Below are 8,660 nucleotides of genomic sequence, written 5' to 3'. Positions count from 1 at the left end.
GGAGTTGGAATATGACTTGAAGTTGCCCCCTTAACAGCTCTTAAGTATCCACAGTCCACTGTGCCACAATACTGACCAGTGGAATTTATTTTAAAGTAATACAGCACAAGCAAATTGTTGAAGTGAGATGCCTTTAAGTGCCCTTCATTGGGCCATTACTGTCCTCTGATGGTCAAAAACATTAATAATATATTATGGCGGCAGGTAGAAGTGGCTATTGCATTTTTTGAGAGGTGTCATCAATTCTTTATTTATTTTTATTTAAAATGTTTTGATCAAGGTCCACTTATAATTTATTATTGTACTTATTATTTTAACTGAGGTGTGTTTTAACTATTGTATACTACAAGATAAAAATAGATCTCCACTTAAGAGTTTAAAGTAGTAAAAATAAATGATGAAGGCATGATAAAAGTCTCCAAGTCTTTATTTTTTTAAATATATGACCTAAATATAACTAACAGACAAAATCCACATCCTTAGATGTAGTTCTTACACAAAACACATGCCCACATTGAGCAAACAAAGATTCACAAGACAATAGAAATGCAAACAGATTTTGAACATTTATTGCCTTTGTTTGTTTGGTTACTTCTTGGTTTTCTAGCTCAACACTGCTCTCTTGTGGTCAGGAACATTTCCTTTGTGCTGTGGCTTAATTGTTTTGTTACAACTGCAACTTTATACAAAATAGAAATAGACAAATGAGAAAAGCACAACAAGTCTGGTAGAAAGCATGAAAATCACACTATTTTTAGTCACATATTCCTGACTCTAGAACTATGTGATTAGGACAAATACAGTCTTTCATGCATAATTAGGTATTATGTTTATATGAATACACACACACGCGCGTGCGCCTAAACAGCACATAAATTGGTGTATAAAAGCAGTATCAGCTCATATGCATAAATATAACAATATTTATAAGCTTTAAACTTCAACATCGAGTGAGACATATTGTGTTTATATACTTTATATACATACTTTATATTTTCATGTAATGTATCAGTGTTTGGCTCGAGTCTTGAGGTTGTTCGAAATCCATAACTTGAAGATTCTGCAGGTTTGTATCTTGAAATTGTTTCAGGTTGTCTCTGTTTCTTCCATCAACAAGAAGCTTCAATAGTCCTTAAAAGTGAATTCAGATTGAACACTCAGCCAAAAACATATTATTTGTTCACGTTTCATGTTTTTTGTTCTTATTAACATAACAATTGTAGTCACTATAAAGAGCTATAACTGTAAGAGCTGTTACAATATTCTTTAAAAGCATACACAGATATTATGGTCAGAATGTAAGCCCATAATGTTCCAGTTTGGAACCATTCATGTATAATCAAAGGACTCACCTATGATCACAATGATCAGAAGAGCATTTATGAAAGCAGAGATGAATATAATCTGCCAGTGATTCTGATCAATTATCTTTGCCACTGTATGATTCTTGTTCTCTAGATTTAGAGTTGGTTCTGTGCAATCATTGAAAGGGTTTAATATTTAATATTTTGTGTCTAACAATGATTTAGTGTTTAAGTTCAGTGAATAGTCACTCACCAGTGATGTACAGTCTGGTGCCGCTGCTGTATTTTGGAGGTGCATCTGTGGTCACACAGTAATAAAGTCCTAAATCATCAAGAGTGGCATTGTTTATGAACAGACGATGTTTACTTTGCACTGAATATCTGTGTTTAAATGTTTTATTGTAGTAAAAAGTAGCTGAAGTTGTAGAAGAGAGTAATATCAGAACTGGGGAATCTGGTAATAACCAGTTAACCTCCTGTACATCAAAATCACAGTTTATAGTCACATTTTGACCCAAATCTGTTGGTTGATCTGTTAAAGTCTCTGCTGCTTGACAAAATATGAGCAGATCTGTGAAATAAAACACACACACACACTATGGATTATTATGGTCTCATAAAACATTATAAATCAACTTATAAAGAAAGAGAAAACATTCATGAAGTACAATAAACTCACAGAGAAGAAGCTGCATGATCTTCAGGAGGTTAAAACACTTCAGCATGATGCAGCCTTGTTTCTTTCACATGACTTCAGAGCAGCTTTCTTAATAACAGGGGGACTTTAACCACAGTCAAGAGGAAGGGCAGGTTTGCTTCTGATCTAGTGTGGTGAAATAAAAAGTCTTTAATTCCCTGTGCTAAATCATTCAAATTTAGGAAACGCTTAGATCTACTTAACAAATGATAATGATTTAGCTCAGTGAATTAAAGGCTTTTTATTTCACCACATGAGTGCCTCGGAGTTTTTCATTTTCTTAATTATTCATCTCTAATTCACAGGCGGCATTATGACCCGAGACACAGAGTACAGCCCAGATCTTTCAATAGTGTTATTTAAACACTAATGTCATGTTTTCTTCAACTGTAGACTACTGCTGTCATAAATAGTGATTATTTGAAGTTTGTGTAATATAATATGTAATTGTCTACAAGCAGTATTTATCCTCAAAGCAAGTTAGAGGGTTAGAGTTAAAGAGTACATTTGGATTTGTTCTTTTTGCCTTTTTTTGTGTGGCTCTTTGCAGCTAAATATAGCTGGGCATGTTATCAAATTTCTTATTTCAAAACTTGAGTTTGTGGAAATGTGTAGAAAAGGATGGAGAGGGAAGCGTGAACCTCATTTCTCACAGTATTTATTCATCTTTGTTAATAAATATAAATACAGCTGTTCATGGTTAGTTCATTATAGTAAATGGAACCTTATTGTGAATTGTTGCCATAGTGTTTCGCGTCATTTTCACTTGGTCAAACTTTAAACCACATGATGCATGCAAGTGTATGTGATCATGCTGTTCATCAAGCCACCAAACCAGTGAAAAACTAAACCATGCTTGTGTTAACCACAGACAGAGAGAGAGAAAATAAACTGTGTAGAAGTTAGATGCTATTAAATATGTGTGTGAAAATATTTTAAAAAATCTCTTTAGTGTGACACGAGCAGATTGAGAATGGCAGACGGAAACAGAGGATCTAAGCACAAATGTACATTTATTGGAAACAGAGCAAAAACCAAAACAAGAGAACACAGAGAGCACAAAACAAAACAGAGACAAGAGCAACTGCATCAGGGATTGTGGAACGACACACTACAAAAAACATCGAAAAACTACAAAGGACTACAAACATGGTACTAGAAACAGGAAATACAACAAAAGTCCAGACATGACACAGGGAACATATAACAAAAGCTGCATGAACTTCATCATCTGATCTAGATGAATATCTTCTATATCATTTAAGCATGGGGAAACACTATGAAACCTCAAGCACACAGACAAGAGAGGAAGTCAGAGCTGGGCTTCTCTGATAGCATATCAAGTGTGTAAATATGCCAGAGCTGAAATTCTCTTTGGGAATCTTTAGCCCTGTAATCTGAATGCACTGTTGACATGTGACAGAATTACCATTGAACAGATAAAACAGAAGCCATCAATGTGCGTGTCTGATTTCCTGTTTATTCAGATGTTTAGTTAGGGTGACCATACGTGCCATTTTCCCAGGATGCGTCCTGGCCAGGATTTCTATATTGCCTAAAATATCTAGGTTTTGGCTTTGTTTGCGTGTGCAGACCGATCGGTGTATGACATCAAAATACCATACAGACGGTTATGCTTTCGAAATGCTCTCGAGGTATTTTGATGTCATACACCGATCGGTCTGCACACGCAAACAAAGCCAAAACCTAGATATTTTAGGCAATATAGAAATCCTGGCCAGGACGCGTCCTGGGAAAATGCCACGTATGGTCACCCTAGTTTAGTGGATGGAAACCCAGTGAACTGGAACACATTCTGTGATGTTGATCGGGGAGCCTCTGAGCTTGGCTAAAAAGTTTGCGGTGGCCTTGCCTCAGAACAAGGAATAAACTACTTTTTTGTTGTCACGTCAAAAATTTACTCCCTGTCTGCCAATCTTTAACATGTCTGCTATGAAATATTGATTTTGTAGTGAACTATACTTTGAGATAATGTTTTTTTAACTTTAAGCCGCATAAACACATTTCATTACACCAAATACACAAAATAATGTTCTTTTTAGCAGCATCATATGACCCCTTTAAGTATTCTGTCTTGCCTCATTCTTTTTTCCTTAGATAATTATTTTCCCCTTTTGATGGCCATATTACGGATCTGAAATTTTGTATAGTCCCAATGTTTGCCATATATTTGATCTTTTTTGGCTTTTGACAAATTTTCATTTATAATTTTTATGGCTTTTTCTTTGAAGAATTTATCACTCAAAAGTGTATTATTTAATTTTCAATACTTTGGTTTAAATTTAATTGATCTATTCCTTATGCATATTACTAAAGTGATCATATTATGATCAGAAAAAACCAACGGTTCTATTTTAGTTTCTTTCACACTGTCTAATAAATCATTTGAAATAAGCCAAAAGTAAACCTTGGATCTCTTGGATAAATCTTTGTTATTCCAAGTGAACTGGATTTGATGTGGATTTGTTTAGTCTCCACACATCACAACAGTTTAAGTGCAAACAGAGATTATTAAATTCTCCATAAATGCCTCTTAAAGATCTTTTCAGTCTTTAATAGGGTCATTTATGCAGTTCCAATCACCCCCAAATATTAGTTTAGCATTAACAAATTACTAATTTACTAATTTAATAAGGCATTTATTTTTTCTTCAAATTCAGCAAAAAGAAGTGTTTCTGTGGCTGTTATCTGGCCAGGACGCGTCCTGGGAAAATGCCACGTATGGTCACCCTAGTTTAGTGGATGGAAACCCAGTGAACTGGAACACATTCTGTGATGTTGATCGGGGAGCCTCTGAGCTTGGCTAAAAAGTTTGCGGTGGCCTTGCCTCAGAACAAGGAATAAACTACTTTTTTGTTGTCACGTCAAAAATTTACTCCCTGTCTGCCAATCTTTAACATGTCTGCTATGAAATATTGATTTTGTAGTGAACTATACTTTGAGATAATGTTTTTTTAACTTTAAGCCGCATAAACACATTTCATTACACCAAATACACAAAATAATGTTCTTTTTAGCAGCATCATATGACCCCTTTAAGTATTCTGTCTTGCCTCATTCTTTTTTCCTTAGATAATTATTTTCCCCTTTTGATGGCCATATTACGGATCTGAAATTTTGTATAGTCCCAATGTTTGCCATATATTTGATCTTTTTTGGCTTTTGACAAATTTTCATTTATAATTTTTATGGCTTTTTCTTTGAAGAATTTATCACTCAAAAGTGTATTATTTAATTTTCAATACTTTGGTTTAAATTTAATTGATCTATTCCTTATGCATATTACTAAAGTGATCATATTATGATCAGAAAAAACCAACGGTTCTATTTTAGTTTCTTTCACACTGTCTAATAAATCATTTGAAATAAGCCAAAAGTAAACCTTGGATCTCTTGGATAAATCTTTGTTATTCCAAGTGAACTGGATTTGATGTGGATTTGTTTAGTCTCCACACATCACAACAGTTTAAGTGCAAACAGAGATTATTAAATTCTCCATAAATGCCTCTTAAAGATCTTTTCAGTCTTTAATAGGGTCATTTATGCAGTTCCAATCACCCCCAAATATTAGTTTAGCATTAACAAATTACTAATTTACTAATTTAATAAGGCATTTATTTTTTCTTCAAATTCAGCAAAAAGAAGTGTTTCTGTGGCTGTTATTATGACCATATATATTACCTAAAATAAAAATATCCCCCATAAATTCAACAACTAAAATGATCCATCTTCCTGAGTCATGAACTACATTTTTTAGGATTTTCACCTGAAAGGAGCCCTTTAATATAGCAACACCCGCTGATTTACTGTTTCCATAAGCCATCCAGATATTGTCTCCCCACTGATTCTTCCAGAAATTAAAATCTGAGGCTAAAGCATGTGTTTCTTGTAAAAAATAAAAATCAGCCTTGAAAGATTTACAAAACAAAAATACAGCTTTCCTCTTAATCTGTTCTCGTATACCCCTCACATCAAGTGAATACAAGGAAAGAGACAAGTGCAAAGTAGAACAAGATGTTAACACAAAAAATTAAGGTTTTAGGTAGAACAAAGAAACAAAACGATTTTCTACACCTTTTGAGTGCAAAGTATTTAACAAGCAAACATTGGATTATAACTCTCTGGCCTTTCGAAATTCAAAGTTTAGGTAAAGGCCTACTGTATGACTTAGCACGTCACTAGACGCAATTTAGAATAAAATACAATTTCTTAAGGAAAGGCATACAAAATTTACCATCATTCTTCTCCTTAACGACATATCAGGGATTTTCCACCATTACATTCTTATTTCTTTACCATCAATGATGGCTCTGGCTCCAACGGAAAAAGCTTTTTTTCCTTGCTTTTGTGCCTCTTCAATTTGTGGCCACAGTGTAATGCATGTCACTTTGTCTTTTGTGGTCAAGTCTTCGCCAAACTTTAACTTTTTTGTTTTGAGGAATTCCGAGTTCTTTGCGCATTTCCAAACTCTTTCTTTGGTCGATCTGGATGTAAATCTTGTAATCACCACTCGAGTTTTGCCGTCCTCTCTCCGTCCGATCCTGTGGCTTACATCAATTTGGGAGCGCAGATCCTCCCCGGAGTCTTGAATGACTGTCTTGCAGATGTCAATCACATGCTGTTTAACATCTTCTCCCTCTTGCTCTGGCAGACCGTACAGCCTCAGGTTCCATGGATAGCGTTCCATTTCGTTCAACCTGTCCTCCAGACCAGTTATTCTCTTCTGTTGATCATCACTTGTCTTCTTAACCGTTGTTATTTCTGTTTTCATGTCTTGAACTTCGTTGAAGAGAAACTCTGATGATTCCTTTAAGGCTTCGATGGTGTCTGCATTTTTCTTCATTAAGCTTTCAAGATTGTTCGCATTCTCTTTTATTTTTTCAGCCACAAGTCTCACAATGTTGTCTTGCAATTCGTAGAGTGTAGGTTCAGCTTTTCCCTTCTTTGCGACCGGAGTGCACAGAGCTGAATCAGGAATTCCTCCGTCAGAATTAGTGTAGGAATGCATATCACCTGCTTTGACAATCTCCATGACATCCTCCGTCAAATCTCTGTTTTCTGTTGTAAATGCAAGCATCCTTTTACCTTGGTCTCTTGGTCTTTTGTCTGTCATCTTTGGTTTTTTTGCAACTGCAGTGTGACAAACTCTGGGCAACAGATCACACCAACAAAGAGTCCGAATTCCTTATCTCATTAAAGCCAACAACGAAGGAGATATTTCCACGTGTTTGCACTAATCAATTGTAACGTTTAAGGTTAGAAAATAATTTAGCATTTCTTAGCCTTGAATATTGCCAACCGTCTCGGTCGCCTCTCACCTCCTCGAACAGTTATGTTCATGATTTCTGATTTACTTAACGTAAACTGCGTGAGGGGGGGCTCATTGTCAAGTGATCAGCACTGCTGCTGTTGTATCAGTCAGTGGTTAGATCAGCGTAGCAGTCAAAAAACGGGACAAGGGAAGTCACGTATGGGACAAATTAATTAGGCCCAAAATACGGGAAGTCCTGGCTAATACGGGACGGTTGGCAACCCTAATATATATACTGTATATATATATATATGTATATATGAAATGTGATTTTACTGGTTGCTAAATTAAAGTCCTGACTTTCTGGCTCAAGTCTGCCCCCTTGTGGTCAGGAGCATTGTGCATTTGTTGTGTTGTGACCGTAACTTCCCTTAGATAGATTTGAATGATAGAATTGATTTGAACGTTGTTGTTTTTTGCCAAATGGAACAGAAGGGGTTTAACAACTGCAGTTTTCAGGGAGTTTGGAAACATCCCAGAAAGAAGTGAGGCGTTCACCACTTCCAATAGATCTGCTTCGAAGCAGTTAAGCATCCTTTTGAAAAAATATGTGGGAAGTGTGTCAAGATAGCAGGTTGACGATTTAAGGTGCTGTACTATTTCTTCCAAAATTTTGCTATCAATTTCTTCAAAAGCAGACATAGTATCTTCTTTTTGGTATTTTGGTCGAATCTGTCTGGTTTCTGCATAATTTGGGGATGTGCTAATTGCCTTCCTGATATTATTGATCTTCTCAGAAAAGAAGGACGCAAACTCATTGCATTTGCTGTCAGAGAGCATTTCACTGGCAATCTGACTTGGGGGGGGGGGGGTGATCTTCTCAGAAAAGAAGGACGCAAACTCATTGCATTTGCTGTCAGAGAGCATTTCACTGGCAATCTGACTTGGGGGGTGGTACAGTCTCTCAACAGTAGCAAAAAGAGTGCGAATGTTGTTTAAGTTACTGTTTATAAGGTTTGAGAAGAATGACTGTCTAGCTTTGCCTAGTTCCACATTGAAAGCACGAAGGCTGTCTTTATATATGCTATAGTGAATTTCAAGTTTCATCTTCCACCACATCCGCTCAGCTTTTCTGCATTGTCTTTTCATACTCTGAACTGCTGTTGATTTTCTCCAAGCTGATTTCTTTCTGCCAGACTTCTTACTGACTTTTATAGGAGCAATGTCATCAATAACATTCTCAGACAGTTTTTAAATGTATTTTCTAACCCATTTTAATGTAAATCATTTAATATAACTTAATATTAAACTTATGACGTATTAACTTAAATTAAGTTTAATTTAAATCACATCACTAAGTACTAACCTATGAATGCAAAAATAATCT

General features: G+C 35.6%; 1 long non-coding RNA gene across 1 annotated transcript; it reads right to left on the bottom strand.

Moving 5' to 3' along the window:
• Positions 1 to 422: 422 nt before the first annotated feature.
• LOC107567191 (uncharacterized) lies at positions 423 to 1,459 on the bottom strand. Its single transcript, XR_001606604.1, has 3 exons — positions 1,353 to 1,459; positions 988 to 1,131; positions 423 to 679 (listed from the first exon to the last, which is right to left on the bottom strand). It is a non-coding gene; the product is annotated as an uncharacterized lncRNA (long non-coding RNA).
• Between the last annotated feature and the right edge of the window lie 7,201 nt (positions 1,460 to 8,660).

The sequence above is a fragment of the Sinocyclocheilus grahami genome, unplaced genomic scaffold (genome assembly GCF_001515645.1).
Source record: "Sinocyclocheilus grahami isolate Dianchi unplaced genomic scaffold, SAMN03320097.WGS_v1.1 scaffold1132.1, whole genome shotgun sequence".
In the NCBI taxonomy this organism is placed as follows: Eukaryota; Metazoa; Chordata; class Actinopteri; order Cypriniformes; family Cyprinidae; genus Sinocyclocheilus; species Sinocyclocheilus grahami.
The sequence above is the reverse complement of the archived record's forward strand: the minus strand, read 5'-3'. Positions and strand labels throughout refer to the sequence as shown.